The sequence below is a fragment of the Clytia hemisphaerica genome, unplaced genomic scaffold, assembly GCF_902728285.1.
Source record: "Clytia hemisphaerica strain Z4C2 unplaced genomic scaffold, Clytia hemisphaerica genome assembly, whole genome shotgun sequence".
In the NCBI taxonomy this organism is placed as follows: Eukaryota; Metazoa; Cnidaria; class Hydrozoa; order Leptothecata; family Clytiidae; genus Clytia; species Clytia hemisphaerica.
Window position 1 is genome coordinate 24,286 of NW_027104418.1, and position 24,019 is coordinate 48,304.

The following is a 24,019-nucleotide window of genomic DNA, read 5'->3' on the forward strand; positions in this document are numbered from 1 at the left end:
AAACTTGCTCTGTTTGAGGGGTAGTATTTTGAATGTCCAGGGGGTCAACTGATGCTTGTCCAGGGGTCAAAAGTCACAATGTCCGGGGGTAAATTTCCAAAAATTGTTATATTAGTAGAGGGCATTTTGTAAAATCGCTCGACTGTTTTGTTAGAAGCACTTGTTATACATTTTTGGAAAGCTAAAGGGTAGGGGAATCGAAATTACTATGTTTCCAATTTTTTTTCGGACACTTTGGTGTGATTTTCGGACAAATATGACGGTCTCAGGCAAAAATCATAGGGTTAAAAATTAATTAAATTTTACCTCGAGAAAACGGAGACCTGTTGTATATTTTTGGAAAGCTCTCAAAAAATTAAGATTAGAGATATGTTGCAAGTATAGGTGATTTCTGTACCTAACTCGAGATATTAACCCTTGAAAACCGTGTTTTTCAGCCAGAAACAGCTATTTTGTCCAGTTTTTGCGCTTTTTGAAGCTCAATATCTCGAGTTAGGTACTGAAATCACCTATACTTGCAATATATCTCTAATCCTAATTTTTTGAGAGCTTTCCAAAAATATACGACAGGTCTTCATTTTCTCGAGCTAAAATTTTCATTAATTTTTAACCCTATGATTTTTGCCTGAGACCGTCATATTTGTCCGAAAATCACACCAAAGTGTCCGAAAGAAAATTGGAAACATAGTAATTTCAATTCCCCTACCCCTTAGCTTTCCAAAAATGTATAACAAGTGCTTCTAACAAAACAGTCAAGCGATTCCAAAAAATCGAACAAAATTCCCCCTACTATATCCTCCACCCCCATATTCAATTTTTTTTCTGGAAAAACCCATTGTGCTATATTATCTCCTGGAAAAAAGACACGATTTGCAAATATCTGGAAGAAGGATTTAAGTGCCCTGAAAAAAACTTTTATACCGCAAAGTGAGGATGGGCAAACTGAAGTCAACCTTTTAGCGCTTGGAAATTTCAGAATAATGTTCAACCCCCTGGGAAAAAAATAATGTCCCTGGAAATTCCAAAACTTTTCTTTGAAAACTTCGAGATAATACAAACATGAATGGATATAAAATGGAACGGTCCTTTTCAAAATCTTATTAGTTGTGAGACGCTCGATTAAAAACAATTCTGACAAAAAATAATTGTGGCAGTAAAACGTTAGATTCCAGGAAAAGCTCCTTCCAGGCCACACAAAGAATTATTTACACCAGTCAAAACACTATTTGTAAAATATGATTAAAGCGAACTCCTTTAAAGTCACCTTGCAAACAAAATATTGTTTTAAACTAGTATTTAAAGTAAGGGACAAACCAGAACCACAAAAAAATCCAACTCAGTCGAAAAGGTAGGCTCGCTAAAAATTGAGATTTTTTTAAAACGACACAAATCGTCGGCAAAAATGTTTAACTAATTCATGTTGAAATATAAAAAGTTACCTCATCGAAATGGTTGGTTAGTAGGAGAAAAGCCCTTAGAAATATTTGGTAAAATTTAATAAGAAATATCAGTGAATTGATATCGAGACAACTTAATTTCGCCAACTCTCTCCAAATGAACGATATAATTTAAAACAATGGCCAAGCAACATGGGCCACGGTTCAACCAAAGAAATCACTTCCAGATGATCCATAATCCATCCATTACCATATTATTATATCATTGGATTGAATTGGTTCATCAAGACACGTCCAATTCTGACAAACATCAAGCAAGCATTCACACCAACGGTCCCTCAGTTGTGCCAAAGCAATTCCACCGTTAAAATGCTTATCCACTAACAGATAAAGCCATTGATCATTGAGATTTTCACGTCAAATCTTCGTATTCTGAAAAACAAGGATAGAGACGTCTTTTATATCTCAACAAACAGAATATGGAACGCATGGACAGGCCGATTTGGATTCTCCTATCATTCACAATAAATAAATTAACTAATTGAATGAGACTGTGCGATAGAATCCAATGAAACTAGAATTACATGATTTCGTTTTTCAAACCACCGTTTGATTTAGCCATAAATTTAAAACCTGGATAAACAACGAGCTTAATTCTCATTGATATCTCGTGGTCTAGCTTATTTCTGCAGTAATAGCATTATTTATCACAACCTTTCCTTCATTAAAACATTTTAATTGGTCTTCTTTACCCATTTTTGGCCATTTTTATCCTACTTAGGAGGGCTGTAACTTTTGCTCCAAGATATGACCGGAAAACATATTTACACCCCCTTCTCAATGCAAAAATTTGCCCAGTAAAAAAACTATCCTCAGATTTTTTTTCAACATACCGACTCTCTGGCATTTTTCACATTGCAGTGCAGCTGTTTTTGTGCATTTCTTCTGTTACAGAGTAGGACAAGGCAACGACAGAAATCAGCCACTCACTGTTATTATGTTTACATTACTATGTATAAGAAATCATGAATTATGTCTCAAAACAGGACCAATTTTGAAGGCCTTGAAATGTTTAGTCATACACTCGAGTTTGATAGTGTCTTTGAGAATCGTGATGAAGCATCTATCCTAAACCGGAATAGAGGGATTCATACTTATAACTGCTTATAACAGAAGAAAGAGAAAAGAACCATTTGGTTAACATCCCTACATGTTTTGTTTTTTTATATAAGCATACAAAAATCCAAAAACTGATTCGGAGTGAGATTCGAGAGATTGACAGGGATGGAAAATGCTTGGAGGATGCTTATATCATAAGCAGAAATTTTAGGGGAATTCCAAAAATCCGTAAAATCCCACCCAAAAACAGCCAAGATGTAAATACAGTATGCTTAAATTTTTGCCATATCTGAGCCTAGATATGCTTATAAACACAATGTACAGTATGATTGTTAAGCTAAATTTCCGTACCCTAAACTCAACAGCCACGAGAAAAGAATTCAAACAAGCACAACAACGTCTCGGTCTGTGCTTTTCATCCAATAATGCATTTTGATACCGACCCACCAATCGTTTCTCATGTCTTTGGTTCCTATATACACATTTTACAGCGTCTGCACGAAAGTCATAATACCTTAAGGGAAGAAATTTTCGCGGGAACAAAATTTCGCGGTTTTCGCGGATTTTGCCTAAAACCGCGAAATTAAGTTCCCGCGAAATTTTACAAAATCGTCAATCCGCGAAATTAAATTCCCGCGAAATTTAATTTATTTCACGCATTTCCCCAAATTCGTACTATTTCAAGCCTTAAAACAGTTTTTTTGCTTATTTAATAACGTTTTTGGTCAAAAATATCTTGCAACCGCGAAATTAAATTCCCGCGAATTTTTCGAAAATTGATGAAACGCGAAATTAAATTCCCGCGAAAAAAAACAATTTGACCAACCGCGAAATTAAATTGCCGCGAAAATTTCTTCCCTTAAGGTATCGTCAATCAATGAAATTTCTGATCGTTTCGTATCTCAGTCACCTTCATAGGAAACCCTATAACTCTAAAACCACAATCGTCTGCTCAAACAGAAGCCGAAGTCGAGGAATTTTTTGAATCTCTCCCTAATCACATTACATCCATTCTAAATCATTCATTCTTACTTGTCTGTGGTGACTTCAATGCCCAACTGAAAGGTGTATTTTCCTATCATTCAGCTGACAACAGGAATCGCTCTCACTTACAAGATTTCATGAATTTAATTTACTTGATTCAAATACATGCTTTGAGAAACGGACAAAAAGTCTGGCGATCTCCTCTGAATCAACTTTCCAAGACTGACTACATTCTCTGCCGTAATGGCAACCGTTGGAGAAACACTCTACGTGACTACCAAGCTCACTCATCATTTGACCCTGTCGGTTCCGATCATCCCATCGTAGTATGTAAAAGTAATTGAACCTGAACACTAATAAGAAAACATTTATCAAGAAACTTAACTGGGCTACCTTAAGAGACCAGATAATATCGTCTACAATTTCCAATGAAGTTCAAATGAAATGGAATGAGACTATTCCACCTTTTTCGATATTAGTATGTCTTCCTGCGAGAAACACATCTCTGTCAAAACAAACCACAGATAGATCAGACCCCTAACCATTTCACATCGATGACAAAGATAAAGATTGTTTGGTTTGTCTGGTATGTGCGCGCTTGGTCCATTTTCGCTGTACACAGTTACCACCTTACCAAATTCAACTTTTCCTAGACAAGCACAAAAGCACGCACTACAAGTATGTCTGTCCCAACTGCGTGACTGTAACACCCAAAGTTCTTGAAATTGTTCCTGCAAAACCACGGACCCTACCCTCATCTGTTAAAAGAGAAAACGAGACACTTCACCGAGAACTCGATGCTTGCAAAGGATTGTTAAAACAGAATGAGATTGACCGAAAGAAAATAACAACATGAACTGGAAAGTTTAAAGAGTAAACTCAGTACCGATCCTGGCCTTCACACTTTCGAATTTGTCGAACAACTGTCGGAAACCAAGATAGAAAGCAAAATGGACTCCTTCAAGGAAATGCTCGAGAAGACGTTTATGAAAGAATGTAACTTTCTGTGGGAGACCTATACCAATGTTACCGGCGTAAAGGAGTACCCGGATTCAAAAGCCCTGAAAGAAGTGATCAGGGACGCAACACGTGAAGAAGAAACCGAAGAATACAGAAACGCGCTTCGAATGTCATCGTACATGGCGTTGTTGCGCAAAGTATTAATGATGACAAAACCTGGGCTGCAAACGTGTAGCAAGATTGGGTAAGGAGGAAGAAGGAAAGACACGTCCATTGTTAGTCTCTCTTAACGATGAGTCTGATGTCTTTACTAAAGAACCGGAAGGTGATCTACCTGATTTTGACAACAGAACAGATAAAATACTTCAACCACTAAACATTACGAAGGAAATGATAACAGAACAAATCAGGAAGCTCGATGCGAATAAATCAATAGGTCCAGATGAGATTCATGCCTCAATGCTTATTGAACTTCGTGACCATATTGCAGAACCACTATCAATCATAATGAATAAAACTCTCGAGGAAGGAAACTTACCTAGTGACTGGAAACTAGCATATGTGACACCAATCTATAAAAACAAAGGAGCACACAACCTTGCCATTAACTATCGCCCCGTAAGTCTAACTTCAGTAGTCTGTAAGTTGATGGAAACAATGATACGAAAACACATCATGGAACACCTGGAACACCAGCAAAGAACTTCTATCGAACAAGCAATACGGTTTCATCAACAAAAGGTCAACAGTCACACAGCTTATCTCCTTTATAGATATGTGTTGCGAATCGACTGCAAAAAGTGAAGTAGTCTACTGCATATACTTCGACTTTGCTAAAGCATTTGACACGGTACCCCATCGAAGACTTATGATGAAACTAGAACGCTACGGGATAAACGAATTAATTCTGAACTGGATCAAATCTTTTCTATCGAACCGCAAGCAATTAGTGAGTGTTAATGGTGCAAAATCGTCTTTAGATCCAGTGATAAGTGGCATTCCTCAAGGAAGCGTGCTCGGTCCTCTGCTCTTTGTTATTTATATTAATGACCAACCAGAACATGTTCCATCAAGCATTTTCTTGTTTGCAGACGACACGAAGATTATAAGGATATAAATTCCATTCTTGACTGCTTAATCGTACAACATGACATTGAAGCACTTGAAAGAAATGGTCCCGTGAGTGGCTGTTGAAATTCCACCCCGACAAATGCCACGTTTTAACGATAGGTAAATTCGAGAACATAAAGCATGCACACCCGTATCAACTAAATGGAGAGCAACTCGAACATGTCTTCACAGAAAAAGATCTCGGTGTTTTGATAGACTCAGAACTTTTATTTGAAGAACATATCGCTAAGCAAGTAAACAAAGCTAATTCTATGTTGGGATTGCTCAAAAGAGGATTTCAAGACCCTAGTCCTCACGTATTCCAGACACTTTATACCACATGTAGAGTACGCGCAATCAGTATGGCAAACAACATTACGTCGATCTATCAACCTGATCGAGAGTGTCCAAAGACGTGCGACAGATTAGTAAAACCAATCTCACGGTTACCATATGCAGAAAGACTAAGACGCTTGGCGCTACCATCCCTTGAGTTTCGAAGACTTTTCTGTGACATGGTCCAGGTGTATAAGCATATCCACATCTATGATAGTAAAACAACATCAAACAAGTTTACTAAAAGGACGCGACCATGTAGAAAGCATATACACAAGCTTCAGATGAATTTCCCGGACGATGGAGTACGTGGTGCACAAAGCAAGTCCTTCTTTTATAGAACTATCTCAGCATGGAACGCGCTTCCAAAATACGTGGCAGAAGCATCATCGATAAAATCGTTCAAGAATAATTCAAACATAGCATGGGCAAACCATGAACTACGCTATTTATTGTAAATAAACAAAGACCAGTTCTAGAGGCCCACGGCGTGCCTGAACTTTGTATTTGTTGTAATAATAATAATAAAAGGATGACGATCTCTAAAGAAATCGACTGAATCTTCAGCATGTGTACCATCCAAGAAGAAGAGAAAAGAACCACTCGAATTCTTGACCAAGCAAACAAGTCGGATGCTACAAACAGCCTGAAAAATGCTCAGAAACTTATCAAGGAAAAAGGAGGAAAGAAAAAAGCAGTATCAGTCTCAATCAAAAGTGATGACCCAAAGAAAAGCTGGAAAGATTATTTTAAGAAACTTCTACCATATGTATCGCAGTTAACCATATCTATCTGTCAATTTTGATAACAATAGCGACAATCAATATTTCCTGTTTGAACAAAAATATCATCTGTGGATTTTACAATAGACGAGAGAAGGCTATCAAACAGATGAAGTCTGGAAAAAAAGCCTCAGGCCTTGATGGGCTCCCGTTTGAGGTCTGGAGCATCGAGGGCCCTTTGAAATTCCTTCTCTAGTTCTGTAAAGTGAGACCCGAAACGGTAACTGTACTGATGAGACCTTTCCTAAATCGTACACGTTACCAAAAGGAGATTTGACAGTGAGTAATCTGCATTTAACATTCCCAGGAAAGATTGAGTGGCAGTTGACCGTTATTGTTGGTTTTTTCATGGTAAGTAATCAAGCCGTCATCTTTAACGATGTGTCCGTTAAAGTCACCAAGCGCCAATAAAATATCATGCTTTGGCACACTATTGATAGTGTCTGTCAGCTCGTCGTAGTGGTCAAAGGCATGGTGGGTACCAGCTTGTGGTGCATTTTAACGATGACAGTAGTTATGGGGTTGCCGCTGAACGTTGTTATGAGTATTCGTTTGTTCACATATTCTACACTGGAAAGTAACTCTCAGCAGCTTTGGTTACGAGTAGACCTACTCCACCATTAGCCGCAATTTGGGTATTCCTACAGGCCGATCGGGTTATTATTACACATCTAGGTAGGTTATCGTCGTTTTCATTGTAACAGGGTGAACAATTTTGTGATTCACGATTCCAAGGATTGAGGCCTTTTAATTAAGAAAGATGTTGGCAAGTTCAAGTCGTTTGAAGTTAGGTTTTGAGCTTTGATAATCTCTGTCAACCAATAGAGATAATAGTATTGATAGCAAGACTATATACAAGATTCTTCTTGCCTATGGTTTCTGGAGAAAATTGTCAACGCCATTGAAATCTTGTACAGAAAGAACACAGCAATGGTCATGACATTCATACAAGACTTTCTCAAGCCTGATCTGTGTTAAATTCACTTGATAAAGTCTGGAGATTTAGTATGAATCTAAAACCAGTGGCATCTATCCTCCTTTTCATCGTGTGAATCTTGGTCAATCACGACTGTCCTTACGAAGAAACTATTCAGAACCTACCCACCGATAATCACGTGTCAAACAAGGTTTTGTATGGGACACATCCAAAAGTAAGCAGCTTTATCCAAAAGTAAGCAGCTTAATTCAAAAGAGAAGACTGCAACTTACCGGTCATAATGCCATCAGATGGTATTAACCCGCTACGAAATTGATTCTTTGGGATCCCGTCCACTTGACGAGGGAAAAAGGTAGACTTCAGAAAACACTCAATAAGGTCATAGAACCAGAAACTGGGCTCAGAAATGATGGAATAATTCGTTCGGCAAACGACAGGGACAGTGGAGAGATAATGACAATGTCGTCATTTTCAAGTGCATGAATTATGCATGTATGTGTAAGTAATCGACGCGAAAGTTTCAGATCTTCGATTCGCGAAAAAAAGTCCACACATAAAAAGTCCACATGCAAGTTAGGTGTTGTTAACCCTCCCTGGGCCGCAGAAGTGTAGTGGTTATCAATTTTTCCTGCTGTCCGGGATTACTGAGTTCGAGTCATAGATTTGTAAGCCCAAAGGGCTAGATGCCGGGCTTTAAGCCATCGCAGGCAAAAAAAAGTGAATATCGGAAAAAATATTGTTGCTATTATTTTCGAAAACCCGCGAAGCTTCTGATTGGTTAAGCATTCTATTGTAATGTCACGTGACTTAGGCAGGATTTCCTACCTAACCTCGGCACACTTTTCAGTAAAAGCACTCTATCTAGCTCTTCGGGCTTTTATAAATCTATGGTTCGAGTCCCACTCGGTGTTGTGGTTTACTTGGCAAGTACCTTCGCCCGGGCCAACCCTTGCCATTTGAAGGGAATTTGGTAGACAGATACTCAAGAAGACTTTTACTCTAAACACTGTGTATGAGGTTGGGAATGCGCTGGCCTTGTTCACGCCATATTAACGCACTCAATCCAAAAACTGTGTACCAGTGCAAGCTAACAGGCAGTATAAACTAGAACGAACAGTACAAGACAAGACGACTATTAGACCGCTCAATACAGTACCTGGTATCCTCTGTAAGGAGACATTAACCCTTTTGGCTTTGGATAAAAATGGTCATGGAAGTTACCTTACATTTGATATCCCTTCAATTTAACTCAAATTTTGATTAAGTGTTTGCATAAGTTGGCCTTTCTCAAGAGGGCTATTTAGCACCAATAAACGATATCTATCCTACGTTAGTAAGTTATTGTTGAAAATTTAATATGATCACAAATGCTTCAAATTACCTGATATATATCATAAATCATAGCCATTTAGCTCTCAACTTCGCGTGCTTGATGCAATGAGCGTTGAGGATATATTCATTTAGTCATAATACGCCACAAGTGGTGGGTGGTGGGCGGTGGGCGGTGTCAGCACATTTTGTTCGTTTCTTCTGAGTGAAATGAAAAGAAGTGATATCAAAGAAATATGGGGTAGGTGCATTCATTTCTTAAAATTTTAAGGATTCTCTGTCACTAGAAAGGTCGCGAAAGCTTTGTATAAAAAGGAAAATGACCAAAGGTTTTGAAGCAACCGTTAAATCTTACCGTAATGAGCCGATACTGTCTTTCCGCGGAGAAAAGTTTATTACAAGCAGATATTTTGGTTAAAGTGAAAGAAAAAAATCCCAACATTAAAATATCAAAACTAATCTTCTACGCCACATAAAACTCACCATAGGAATTCTTTGGGTCCATATTCCAGACTCGATATCTTTATGAACTTGTGTAAAATAATCCATTTCGGTATACATCGGGTGGGTCCGTCTTTACGTTCACCTATAATAGGAAATCACATTAAAGGAAGAAATTTTGGCGGGAATTTAATTTGGCTAATGGCCGAAAAAGTTTTTTCAGAGGGAATTTAATTTGACGGCATACTTGAAAAATTAAATTTGGCGGGAATTTAATTTGGCGGACGAAGGACATTTTTGTCCAAAAAAAGGTTATAAAAAAAGAAAAACCTGTTTTAAAGCCTGAAATAGCACACATTTGGGGGCATAAATAGAGCAACTTAAATTTGGCGGGAACTTAACTTATCCGCCAAATTTTCTTCCCGCCAAAATTTCTTCCTTTAATGTATCATTCGGAATATGAATCTTATCGAATATCGAGAAAAACAGCGTAAGTATCCTAGTGTGGTGTATCAAAGCAAAGTTTTTCATCTCAGACAGAAAATGAACTCAACTAGCCCATATTTTCAATATTTTGCTGAATTTTTGTTAATCCTTAAACGGTGGAGAGCGAAAGTTTCAATATTTTCAATATTTTGCTAAATTTTTGTTAATCCTTAAACGGTGGAGAGAAAAGTTTCTTTAAATACTTCATTGAGACGGTAAAACCTAGCCAGTGCCTTCCCACAAACCAAAATTTTTCTTTGTTTTAAATCGCGATAAAAAAGCCGTTTTCGTCTAACAGGCTAGGTAAAACCGTGAACACTGCAAAATGGGTACATGAGCGGAATGGATACCCTTTTCACACCCAGAGAATCGCTCGTTTGGTTACAAAGACACCAACCCACTCTGAAGAAAGGGCCCGAAGTTTCAAAATATTATTAGATTATGATAAAATCTTATTAAGAGTACTTCAATTTTTTCCACGGGTTTTACAGCTAATACTAGAATAATTTTGCTTGTTCCAGCAAAACAACCCCATTACACTATTTTTGGGTCAAAAAAAAGTTTACTTATCTCACAGTCCGCTCAATATATTTGGAAAACCGTGCCATTTTGGAACAATTTCGCACCAATCACCCAATCACCCACCGAACTTTATCAAAAGAACATAGGCGGTTTTAGACCACGTCGATCTTATCATAGGAAGAGATTTGCAATTGTAATTTCATTGTATTTTAACGAACGTTGCGTTCCTTCGCATGTTTCCGACATACTTGCTCTTTTGTCTTAAATCTGCCAGTGAAGGAATACCTATCATGATCGTTAATCGCATAAAGCGAAAATCTTCAAATAGAGATATCTTTGACCGTGTCGCCCTTTTTTATATAATGGTCATAATATTCACAAGTCAAATAATCTTAAAGTGAGTTATGTCTAATGTCAAATGTTGCAACTATAATTTCCACCCAACAATAAAAACCTTATGCTTAATTTCCAAATTCGTTCATCTGGTTGGAGGGAAGTAGAGTAGAGTAGAGTGAGACATTTTTCAATTAAGTTCGTTCAGCGGTCACATATTTGACTAACCCATAATCAGTTTTGTGGAAAATTTAGTCCCAACAGAAGGAGCCCCCAAAACAAGGCAGTGGTTGCAGACAGACTATATAACAATATAAGAAAGGGAATAACTTTACAAGTAAACAGTTATATTTGATAAATCCTAAATATGATAAATCCTAAATATGATAAAACCTAAATTAATTAAACGACTATATATCCACCGGTAGCTCTATTGATATTCTTACTTGCCAATAAAAGCTACTACCATTTAGAAATGAAGTATTTACAGAAATAAATTGTCCCTGCATTACGCGACTAAAGCATTGAGCGTTGTGACAGGTAGTGACAAAGAGCTTACCATGTACTCTAAGGTGCCAAATAAACGGCCCCCCCCCGCTTGTTAATTTTTTGAAAATTTCCAACCCCCCCCCCCCCCCCGGACCTTATTAGGCCCCCCCCCCCCTCGTTTATTAATTTTTTAAGAATATTTTCAGTTGGCTAAAAGAAGTCCCCTTATTTTGCTCCAAAAAGCCTGATGATTTTAGCCTATATTTACCTTATTTTTGGGTTTTCATAAGCACAATTTCCAACCCCCCCCCCCCGGCAATTAGGGGGGGGGGGCGTTTATTGAAAACCTATATCACACATTAACCTCACACCTCGATCTCAAAGACACTTATAGGGTGAAACAAGACCATCGAAGTTTCTGAGAGAACCGAACCGCCGTTCGAAATTCCCTTAAAGAAGTGACTCCTCTTAAATAGGACCCGACCTGGGACGTAACACGCACGTACACTCACAAGCTCTGGTATTTTAAATCCACGGCAGGAATGTGATTGGACGAACTTTCCAAGATTGAGAGAATCAGACCAATGTCGAGCATTCCGTAGCAAACTTTTTTTGCTTCCAAAACTTGTAAATGAAAAACGGGATGCCAACATGATGATCTTCGATTTGAACCTAATATAATTTTCAAGATGGGAAACATTGGGGCTTGCGGTAACCGAGTCCGAGCAAGTGGAGTTGATTACAACAATCATCCACATCACCTATCGATCATGCGATATTGTACAATATATTGATAATAGACATTAAAGCTCACCCAACCTCTGGCTGGTTGCCAAGAGTTACCAAAACGTATTTCGTTCGAGATAGCGCAGTACACTATCAATAGATTTGAAATTGCGAACGAGAAAGTAATATTAAATCCTTCTTACTCTTTACCTTCAATGCCCCCGAAAACGAACAAAAAATGACATTTCTACTCCCGAATTCCATTTCAAATAAAAGATTCTTCGAGGTATTGACACAGACCAAAGCAACCCTATGTACTCCCACAACCAGAATTGCTCGAAGAAGATACAACAAAACAACAAACGAACCAAAACGGGATGTTAAGTCTCTACAAATACCTATAGTTAGAAAAACATTGTGTTGAGAATCTGAATAGGAAGCTTCAAGCGAAATGATTTTCACAGAGTTTTTTAAAAACTGTTGAGGAAGCTGCAAACGAGGTAGACTTGAGTCGTTTACAATGCGTGTAATAGACACTATATGATATTACGATTATTGTTACGGGATTAAGTTCATCCGATCCCATTGGATCAGATCATCGCATTGTCTTTAGCAAATGCAAATTGAGCCTTCGCTCTACCAAGAAGAAATCTTTAAATAGACACAACTGGAATATACTAGAAAATCCCGCCACTGCCACAGCTGTTGAAAATGAAATTCAAACCAAATGGACTGAATGTACCACAAAAGATTATAAGCACTTCTCAGAAATTAGTATGGCTGAAAATAACCAAGGACAGTGAGCCCATGTCAATAACAAACGCACGCAGGCAGATCTTACAGTCCAAAATTACCGACCTTCAGAGGAACCAGACCAATCTGAAAAACGTTTATGTCAGAGAAGAAGAAAGAAGGATAACTCATATACTCAACCAGGCAAACAAATCAGAATCTACTGATGGTTTAAGAAAATGATTGGAAACTTGTCAAGAAGTTAAGCAGGAAGAAAAAAACAGCATCTGTCTCTATCAAAAGTGACGACCCAAAAAAGTCATTGACAGATCATTTTGAAACCCTTCTAAATAATATTCCTGAAAAACGAAAAGGGTGAGGCCAATGTTGAAATTGATCCAGTGTTCCAATTGAACGATGAAATCAATATTGATGATTTTACTCTTGACGAGATGAAAAACGGAAAAGCTGCTAGACTTGATGGTTTACCTCTGGAATTCTGGAAACTTGATTCTCTCAGTACTGTTCTTCTACATTTCTGCAATGCAACCTTAAACGGCGAGCGCCCAGATGAATGGGGCATATCCTGTATTGTACCTGTGCCTAAAAAGGGTGATTTAACCAAAGTTGACAACTATCGCGGTATTAGTCTAACTCAAGTTGCTGCCAAACTTTGCAACAGACTAATATTAAACACAATTCGCCCTGAGATTGATCAAAAGCTTCGTTTCAATCAAAATGGTTTTCGTCCGTCCCGATCGACATCATCACAAGTTCTTGTCCTTCGGCACCTTGTAGAAGAAGTCAACAACCATAACGTTGAAGCTGTATTAACATTCACCGACTTTAAAAAGACATTGTGTTAACAGAGAGTCATTGTTCAAAGTCCTCCTAGCCTACGGCATTCCAGATAAGCTTGTTAATGCATTCCAGATTATGTATACCAATAACAGAGCCAATGTAATGACATCTGAAGGAGAAACCGAATTCTTTGATGTTGTAACTGGTGTGCTTCAAGGTGATCCATTAGCACCTTACCTCTTTATTATTGTGCTCGATTATGCTCTGAGGACAGCAATTACTTCTGAAGATGGATTCACTATTGAAAAACGCAGAAGTAGACGACATCATACCGAGATTAGCAGATCTTGACTTTGCAGACGATATATCTCTTCTAAATGAAACAGTAGTCGAAGCTGAAAAGCTCCTACACAAGCTAGAGATATCAACTCAATCAATCGGTCTCTTTCTCAACGCTAAGAAAACCAAATATATGCACATCAACCCTACAACAAACGATGGCATCCAGCAATCTGTTAATGGTATCGCCCTGGAAAAGCTTGACGATTTCAAATACCTTGGAGCTTACACAAACTCTAACCATGACATAGAGATAAGATTTGCCCAAGCTTGGTCGGTACTAAATTCACTTGAGAAAATTTGGAAATCAGAAGCTTCACTCAGTATAAAAGTGCAACTCTTCAAGTCAACTGTCGAGTCCATCCTCCTATACTCCTGTGAATCATGGTCACTAACGTCTACTCTGACAAAGAAACTAGACGGAGCGTATACGAGAATGCTTAGAAAAGTAAAAAACATCCAGTCTAATGTCCACATTACTAACAAAGTGTTGTACGGCAAGCTGCACCGATTGAGTAGTCTTATGTTATCCAGAAAAAAATATTGCAGTTAGCAGGTCACGTCATCAGAGGAAATGAGCCGGCATCTAAACTTCTCCTTTGGCAGCCAACATTCTTAACAAAGAAGAGAGGTCGTCCACACAAGACACTACTCAAAGTCTTAGAACAAGAGACTGGACTTGACAAAGGTGAGATGGTTCGTTTGGCGCACAATAGGGTCAGATGGCAAAGCATGGTCATGTCATCACTTTCAAGTGAATGATTTATGTATGTAAGTTTTGTATAAACGACTGGAAGAATCCGGTGTTCAGGCCTTATATAATCCCCGGCTAGCTACGCAGAAACTTGCGTAGGGAGAAAACAATTTATCAAGCAACAACCAACTCAAATGAAAAATTTTTCAACACACCAATCCACACATATTGTTTTTTTAAGAATTCTTTTTGGGCGGGAAAAAATTATAATTGTAATATTGACACTTTTCTTTTGTTTGAAGTTTGTGGACAAAGGTTTCTAGACGACTAAAATTGTTCCCTCCATTACTTTTTGCTTTATTTCTACTATGTCTAATTAGTCTTCTAGCTTGCTAGCGACCAGCCAGTGACCAGCGAAAAAGAACTCTGGAAAAACGATGAAGAACTGAATACTCTGCTCTGTGACCGATCCGATACAACACGATATGGACAGCCATACAAAAAGCTCTCCAAGAAAATTGAAAAACGTTTGCGCCAATTGAGAAATCTCAAAATGCAAGAAGCAGCTGACGAAATAAACGAGTTTGCAACAAAACGACAAGTTGCAGACCTCTTTAAAACCATTAAGTCCGACGGTTCAACATTCAAATCTATGAGACAAAAATCCGAGTGTGACCCTGAGAAATTGAAAACTGGCAACGTATATAAAGAAATGAAACCCATTGAACTGATTGATATAGACCTACCAAATTATATTGCTGTATCGCAACAAATTACCTGCGAGTTCAATCAATTTTGACCCTCCAAAAAAGAACGAAATTGTATCTACCCTCAAATTTTAAAAGAATCGTAAACCCTCAAAGCAAAATTCTTCAAGTATGCAGTCCAACAAACGCGCTACTATCAGAGCTCTAATCACCCCTTTTTCAAAATATGGACGTCGAAATCTATACCTTTGGGCCATTCAAAGCCTTATGAAAAGGAGCAGCTAAAGAAAGTGCAAAAGACCCGGCATCGTACAGAGTTTTGCAAGAAGGATCGAGTCTTTGTAAAATTATAGTGACAATAATCCTAAATAGACTTAATAGATTAATATGATTAGTATGACAAACAACAGCTCGACCTGCAGCAAGGATTTAGACGAGGTAGAAGAACCGCAGACGGCATATATGTGAAAAAAGACTTCAACAAATCTCAGACAAAACACAAAAGCCACTCTGCTATCTCCTATTCGTTGATTTGAGCTCCGCGTTCGACCACGTTGTGCGAAAATTGGCTCTTTGAATCCATCTACCTGAGATTTCCCGAGCAAGTCGAGCCTACCCTAATAAATCTACTTGAATCATTGTATCATAAAAGAACAACATCATTAGCACAAACTCCAGATGATGTTTACGAGCATCTATTTGGCGTTCGCCAAGGGTGGGGGGGGGGGGCAGAATCCCCACCACTATACAACCTGTACATGGATTATGTCATGCGTACGTGTTTATGCAAAACTGTGAGGAGAACAAGTTAAATTTCTTAAACTGAAGAACAGAATTCGTGCTAACGCTACATCCAGAGACGAAAGAGCCAAATACTATTACGGTGAACATACTGTTCACTGGGCTGGTTACGCTGACGACTTAGAACTAGCATTCGAAAGTATTTAATACAGGACTGAAAATCCTCAATGAAACCTTTGTTCGTTTTCACCTCCAAACAAACACCAAGAAAACCAAAACGATGAAAATAAATTTAAAGTCCCAAAACAAAGATGAGTATCTCCGACCTATCGTCACGCTTAATGTTCAAGTCATCGAAAATGTTGAAGTGTTCAGATATCTTGGAGACGACATACACTTCAATCAACCTTCAACATGAGATGCAGAGATTGACCTAAGAATTGCTGTTGCTCAAAATAAGTACAACCAGATGAGTAAAAAACTACACAATCGAAAGATATTCTTGAAAACAAGGGTATATCTCCTAAATACAATGGTGCGCAGTCGGTTGACATATTCCTGTCAAACGTGGAATATCACTCAACAACAACAACAACAACAGCGAATCCGATCCACCGACATTAATATGCTTCGTAAGATGGTGAGAGGCGGCTTTGAAAGAAGAATCGATGAAAACGATGAGCAAACTTTCCACTTTCTCATGTCAAGTGAAGATATTTTACCCGCCTGTAAGACTGAAGACATCCTTCAATACGTCAAACGACAGCAGCAAAACTATCTTGTCTATATTGCAAGACAAAAGAACACCAGCATCGTCAAATGACTGCTTTTCAACGACAACGCTAACAAGAAGAAAGACCGACCAATGAAAACACTCGAAAATCACGTGCTTGATGCAGACGAGTTCTACGAAGAGATCTTCAAGAAAAAGAAAAAGAAGAATATGGTTAGCCTTCGCCCTAACCACTCAATGTTGGCATATGCGAACACAAGCTAAAGAAGAAGAAGAAGTAAAAAAACGGCCTATCAATCTTCGAATCAGTCTTGACTAGTGCTGATGGAAGTCTTGGCATTATTGAGGGACGCCCCTCATTTGGCTGATGTTTACAAACAACATGTTGGCTATTTTAGCCAATTCAACAACATCTCACCACAAACAACTCATTCCAGCTATCAATCAGTGGTTGTCTTAGATAGCAAAAGCAATAACCATTCGGTGATCGAGAACATAAGCATTGAAGAGAAGATTAAACAAGATCTCATCCGAAATCAAATCAACATCAACTTCAAATTAAAAATTGTCACAGTAAAACTTTAAATTCATGAACCGTCAGTCAAACTGTATTGTAAACACCCGAGCTACCATCAGCAAATTCGCAAGCTTAACAAAACTTTCAGATAAAAGCGACATAGATAAATCAGAATGCAAGATGCAACAGCTCAGACTTTTCGATTATATGGATTGATAACTTATCTATATTAGAATTGACCAGATATACTACAAAGGAAATGAAAAGAATGTCCCCGAGAAGAATCTCTTGCGCATTCAGACGTCTCATCGTCAATCCATAAAAGTAATGGTATCCGCTGGTTTCACATGGCATGGTGTTAACAAACAAATCTTCGTCAATAAAAATATTATGGTATCGTGATCACTTGGAACTTTATCCAGTTTTTACAAGCCCTCATTTGATTTGGTTGGTCGTTAACCAGTAATAAAACAATTTTGTTACTTTTTCTAAAGAACGCGTCAACTTTATTACTTCAAATGACCAATTATTAAAGTATCTTATAAAAACTCCATTTCATCTGGAAAGACGTACCCTCGCAACGACTGGATTTTCATGCAGGACGAAGCCACGTCTCATACCAGTAGATTATTTCAAAACTTTCTTGAAGAAACCATTCCACGCTGTTATGTCAAGAAAGATTAATGGCCTACGAAATAACCACATGCAAATTCACTGGACTATTTTTTGGAGTCGAGTTAAAGATAGAAGAACGAAGAACGACTCAACAAGCACTTTACTTCGGAAGATGAAATGATTCGAAAGATCAAATCAGTGTGGGAAGAGTGTGTATCAAGTCTTCCGGAGATCAGAAAGGCAATGAAAGAATTCACAGAAAGACTTAAAGCAGTTAATTAATGCTTGCAGCGGCTCCTCAATCAAAATGCACTTTGTATAAACGTTTTTATTTTTCACTTTTGTAACCATTTAGTTTATTTGGTCTTTTATATCAGTTAATTCAGACTGTAAGCATTTTATCTACGGCAGTTCAAAGAAATTTTGTAATTGATACTAAGATTTTCTTTTAGTGTTGTAAGATGTTGACGTTATAAACAAGTGTTTTTATGATAACTTAATAAAGACAAACCGACGAAACGTCGAATACACAACTGTGTTTATAATGTTCGCACTTTCGAGTGTTTTTATGTAAGTCTTCTCGAATTTGTCGTATATTTTAGAAAAATCGTCGTTAAGCTCCCAAACTTTCAGGAAACATTAAAAATAGGTTCGACAAACAACAAGTAAAGTTTCAAGTCATTTCGATAATTTGACGAGGCTGCGTCGATTTTTGTAATTCGGAGTAGTTTTTTTCACAATCCCCGGTATAATACAATTAAACTTGACTCATTGGAGTATCATCAACGGTATCCATGACAGAAAACCTGTCATTGCAATAAACTCCCAAGTGGCCAAGCCGAAAACGCATCGAGGGAGTCTAATCAAAATTGTGAGGCAGATAGAGTTATCCACAATGACATTAAAAGAACTCACCAGCCAACCTTCAAAGAAGATGGAAATCATCAGCAAAGGTTGAGGATTCATGCAAAGATAAACTCGAATCAATGAGTGAAGACAATTGTACTGTCCTTGTCACCAGAATTTAATGTTGACCCAAAGATATTAAACTATCAATTCACATTCCTTAAAGGAACTTTACAACAGAGAAGAGGGGTAAGAAGTCGATATGACTCCTCCATCAAATATCTGTAAAGATTGACATAAAGACTCGGTGTCTCGTCAAGCAGTGGTGGGGAATGAAACTCCGATCTTCTTGAATTGATGTGTCATACCAAAGCATCTCTCAAACTTTACTTGCATGGTCACGGTCACCCAAAAGCTGGATTGGGTTGATCTAAGCCAATATGACCTTCGTCAAATATGGATCGACAATTTTAAGACTGATAGTTTAACCGAATGAAATATTATACTGAACTTTCTCGAGCTATCGAAGAGTTTCCCGCTCATTCATTGCTTCGTAGTGGTGGTGATATGCCAAAATCTCTGCTCGCTTTTCTTACAATGACTTCACAAACAGGAACGAAAATTTGCTCCTCGTTTCCACCAACCAACACAATCTGATCACAGGAAACTTCGGAAACTTCGTCCAAAGCTTTGGATACATCGTTCCCAAACGGAGCACTTTCCTATATCGACCTCACCTTGCATTAAAAGCGCTGGAGAAACAGAACTCCTGCTAGGCATATTCCAGCCCCAACCCAATCGGTAGTGATCATCGATGGTCACTGCCAGTGGTAAACTCAGCGTACGCCAACCTCCATATCCTCCGTTGAAGAAGTTGTTTTGGCAATCAATCTATTTAAACGAGAATCTCGCCCGTCGAATTGATAACTCCATTTCACAACAGTTTGATGATCTTCCTGAAACTGAGAAATACTACTCAACCTTCGTCGTCATTTCCACCAAAGCTGGAAAAAAGTTTAGTTACTTTCCCGAAAACCGAGTAGCACTCCATCGAACTCAGTCGATCATCACGACGTTACTGCTATCCGGAAAGTTACCCTGATATTCGTAACTAAAAATATTGAAATTGCTCGAGTCAACCTGCGCACAACATACGATAAATGTGAGGACAATTGAATAGACAACATCTTGCATTCATTCGAAATTCCATGATCATCATCCAACACAAAAACACCTGGGATTTGGTTAACAAAATTAACCTTTTAGTCTCACAGTGTTGTATTCTTCGAAACGGCCCTGGTCTAGACGGTTTCCCTCCTGAATTCTGGAAACTACCATTGATGAAAGAAAATTACACCGTTTCTATAGCCAAACTTTCTTTGGAAATCGACCTAAAAATTGGGAGACTGGCAACTACCGTGGTATCTCGTTATCCCAGTGTACAATCGGTGTCCGACCTGTTCATAATAAAGTACTTTGACCAAACCGAAACAGGTTCATACAAGAATGGCCATGTTCTAGCCTTGGAAAAAATCACCAAAAGAAGCTGCTATAAAACCATTCATAGACGGAAAAACATTCGACTCGATTGCCCGAAGTAAAATGTTTATGATTCTCGAAATATACGATATCCCTCCTCAAGTTGTAAACGCCATCCAAATTATGCACGACAATACTAATTTACAAAGTGACTAGACTGGAGTCGTTTATAATGCGTGTAATACAGTAGTGTAGTTGTATGATAATACGATAAATTGTTACGGGATGTAGTTTGTAGTTAAACTAAATTGTTCTAACTAAAATTGTTCCCTCCATTACTTTTTGCTTTATTTCTACTATGTCTGAATTATTCGTCTAGCTTGCTAGACTACAAAGTGACATTAAAACGTCGTTCGAAGAAGACGTATTCCAACAGCACAAAGTCTGTTTTAAAGGCTGAAAGAGCTTGTCAAGATGTAGGGTTATTTCTCAACGCACCGAAGAATGGATACATGCACCTGAATCCATGGACTGACACGAAACTGTACTCGTCAGACGGTATTGAGATTGAACGCGTCAATGACTTCAAAATATGGGACAAGCTGGAGTTTTTACAAGCTCTTATGTGATTTGGTTGGTCGTTAAGTTAATTTCATTACTTTTTCTAAAGAACGCGTCATCTGTATTACTTCAAATGACTAATTAGTGAAGTATCTTGTAAAAACTCCAGCTCATCCCCAAAATATAGTGGGCGCCCATCTCAAAACAAACAAACAAACAAACAAACACATAAATTTTTAAAGCCAGTGATGAATCAATCCTCTTCTACGGTGCTGAATCATGGTCACTGAATGTCGCAAAAAAAAACATCTTGACGATCTTTACACCAAGATGCTTCGTACTGTCTACAATGAGGAAAGACCACCAGACGAATCCATTCGTTTATTGATCACTTCCGATTATATCCGAAGTAGTTCGATGCCGAAAATTCGCTCTTGCTGGTCATACGGCAAAACATGACGGACCTGCAAGACTGCAAGTGTACTGACCTATGTAGGTCCCTAGACGTGTTAGACGGTTCATCATCGTTGATTCAAGAAGATACTGGTCTGGAGGGAAACGATCATGTAACAGCAATGTAAGACCGAGAATCGTGGAGGAAGAGTTTTTTCCAATTCAAAGGATGATTCAAGTACAAGTTCAACAGAGCTCTTGTCCCACAGGGTGCCTCTAAATCTTCAACTGTAGACTTTCGCTGTGTCTTAACATAGTTTGCAGAGGGGTATGAACCACTGGGTATATTTCATTCCCCCCGTATACCCATCCCCCTTCTGTAATGAAATTTTATCACCCCCTGTTTTACAGAAAATTTGTTTCGAGGAAACTCGCTCTATACACCACCAATGTGATCAAAGAGTACAAAATTTATACCGTAACAAGCTAAAGATTTCACAAAATAAAACAAAATAATCTATCAACATAATATACTTTTGTGTTTTGGTGGTACATATTTTTAGTTCAAAACAGACTGAGACCGTTTTTTATATGATTAAATTGACCATAATTTTCCAACCCCCTCTCTTATTTTATCCCTTCTACATTCCCATCCCCCAGATTTTTAGGTAGATTTTGGTACCCCCCCCCCTTGCAAAGGCCCTAAAAAATATTTTTCAAAGGGGGTGCAAACTACTCTTAATCTATGTTCGCTTCAAAGGTATGGTACCCCCAACATCATGTCAAGGGCCTTCTCTCAAAAAAAAGTCTATTTCGAACCAATCACACTGCTGTAGATCTTCTTAAGAGTTGTCCCCTAACTAGTAGAGGAAGTGTTAAAGGAAATATATGGTCCTACCTAGTGAAGTAGTGGATAGGAAGGAGTGATCAATGAAAGAATTGCAAGACTTGTTTATGTTCAAGCCATCGTCATCATGCGCATTTCACTGAGGATACTGGACTAATAGCCCTTGAATTGTTGCAGAAGAGTTGCCTGGAGATACTGTACAGCTGAAATAAGAATATAACAAGAGATATTACTGACAAAATGATAACTTTCAAATTTGATTGTTCCATCCCAGCGTCGTCCAAAGACGACAATTTAAAGACAGACACAGTTTGAATTCAGCGAAATCTAAAGTGTTAGAAGAATATAAATTAAGATTTTCTGTCTAGTAGGAATATTTTCATTTTTCATCTTCCTTTTCCAAACTTTTAAAATCATTCATTCAAAATCTCCTTTCCAAAGAGGTATCACTTTTATCAAAATGTGCAGGCTGCCAATTTTTTTAGGAGCAGCTTATAGTTCTTTTGATGATATAATCTTAAGTTTTTAGTTCAACCTGTAATATGGGAGCCGGAGGTCTATCTAATAGATTATTCGTTGATTCATATAAATCAAATGAAACAGGACACTATAAGAGCTAGAGACATCATGATCTATAAAACATCCATGGAAACGTACCAGCTTACTGAGGACTTTTCTCGTTTTCCGGTTGTGACTGATGGTTGATAGGAAGAGCAGAGCTCCGTGATTTGACAGTTTGGAGAAATATTGGATGAATGAGAACATTATCTTCCGACAGTTGAACCTCTATAGGTAAAAAGCAAAAATAATAATCAAAACAGAATTGAATGAATCAATAAATCAGGGGGAGTCGAGACTAGTTGCTCTGTAATAGTAAATTCACTTTTGTCATTGAGAAGACTTTCTAATCTTTAAATCAATTTTGAACGAGATTCATTGCGATCGTGAAATTTCTCATACACCTATCAACCTTAACAGAGGATTGCATCCATGGTCCAAAGACAAAAGATTTCAGAGTCAATTTAAACGTTTCAGACCTTTAAGGTCATTCAAACATGCAATGAATTTTAACCTAGTTCCCATTTATGCAGAATTCATCTAGATTGATTTCATGAGAAAAGTATGACCAAAATAATGTAATCAATTTAATTTCTTACAGCACAACCACAAGCAATTTCGTAAAATAAATTCCTTACCCTCAGACAGCACTTTCTTTCACTTCTTCTGATTCTGCAGCAGACATTTACTGAATTTTGAGGGGCGAAACTGAACAAATAACAGTTTTCTCATCTAAAAAAATAAAATCAGAATAAATTAATTTTGTACCTGGACAATTTTCAATAAGTGAAAATAAAATCTTCTAGAAAAACGTCACTCCCCAGCACTGCCCAGCATATGAGAAAATGACGTTGTGGGTCAACTTGGGAGACCCCATGTAGTTCAATAAAGATGAATATGATGATATTGTTGAAATTATTAGAGACCAAACTTACATTTACACATTGTTTCTGTTATCATGAATTATAAGCGAGGCTCGTACCATAGTTCTTTCACACTGTTTGTAATGGTTTTCTAGTCAAACCATACGTTTGTTTTAATTAGGACATCATCTCTTTGATACAGTAAACTTCATCGAAGACAACTGCTGACCATGAGATAATTGTCCTATAAATGAAATTTAAAGTATTAACAAAATCAAATAATCCTACATCAGCTTATCCTTAGTTGGTGATCATGTAAGAATCGGAAAAAACAATGGAAAACCTTTATACTCAAAAAAAAGATTCTCATAATTTCATATGTTGTCAACAAAATATCAAATTTTTGATCGATTATTAAAAAAAATGAGATTTCAATTAAAATTTGAAAAGAAAATGTGGAAAGATTGTTTTAGATCACTTGTGTGTGTAGAAAATGTTAAAATGGGAAATTTGGAAAACAATTTTGAAAGTTCAAAAAATAAAGAATGCGGCTCGTAATTTCAATTGTCGTACCTGGGTAGTTTCCTTGGGACCTAGATCGAAGGATGATTATGATGATGATTTTCATGATGATTTTTCCCC

At 37.7% G+C, this 24,019-nt stretch overlaps 1 long non-coding RNA gene across 2 annotated transcripts; it reads right to left on the bottom strand.

The window, feature by feature from the left end:
- Positions 1-1,519: 1,519 nt before the first annotated feature.
- On the bottom strand, positions 1,520-24,005 carry LOC136820269 (uncharacterized). 2 transcript variants are annotated; one of them, XR_010848545.1, is made up of 8 exons: positions 23,951-24,005; positions 23,450-23,621; positions 23,153-23,246; positions 22,614-22,742; positions 22,008-22,159; positions 9,438-9,540; positions 9,007-9,152; positions 1,520-1,829 (listed from the first exon to the last, which is right to left on the bottom strand). It is a non-coding gene; the product is annotated as an uncharacterized lncRNA (long non-coding RNA). The 2 variants fall into 2 exon arrangements; XR_010848544.1 differs by having other exon boundaries at positions 9,007-9,155.
- Positions 24,006-24,019: the final 14 nt, after the last annotated feature.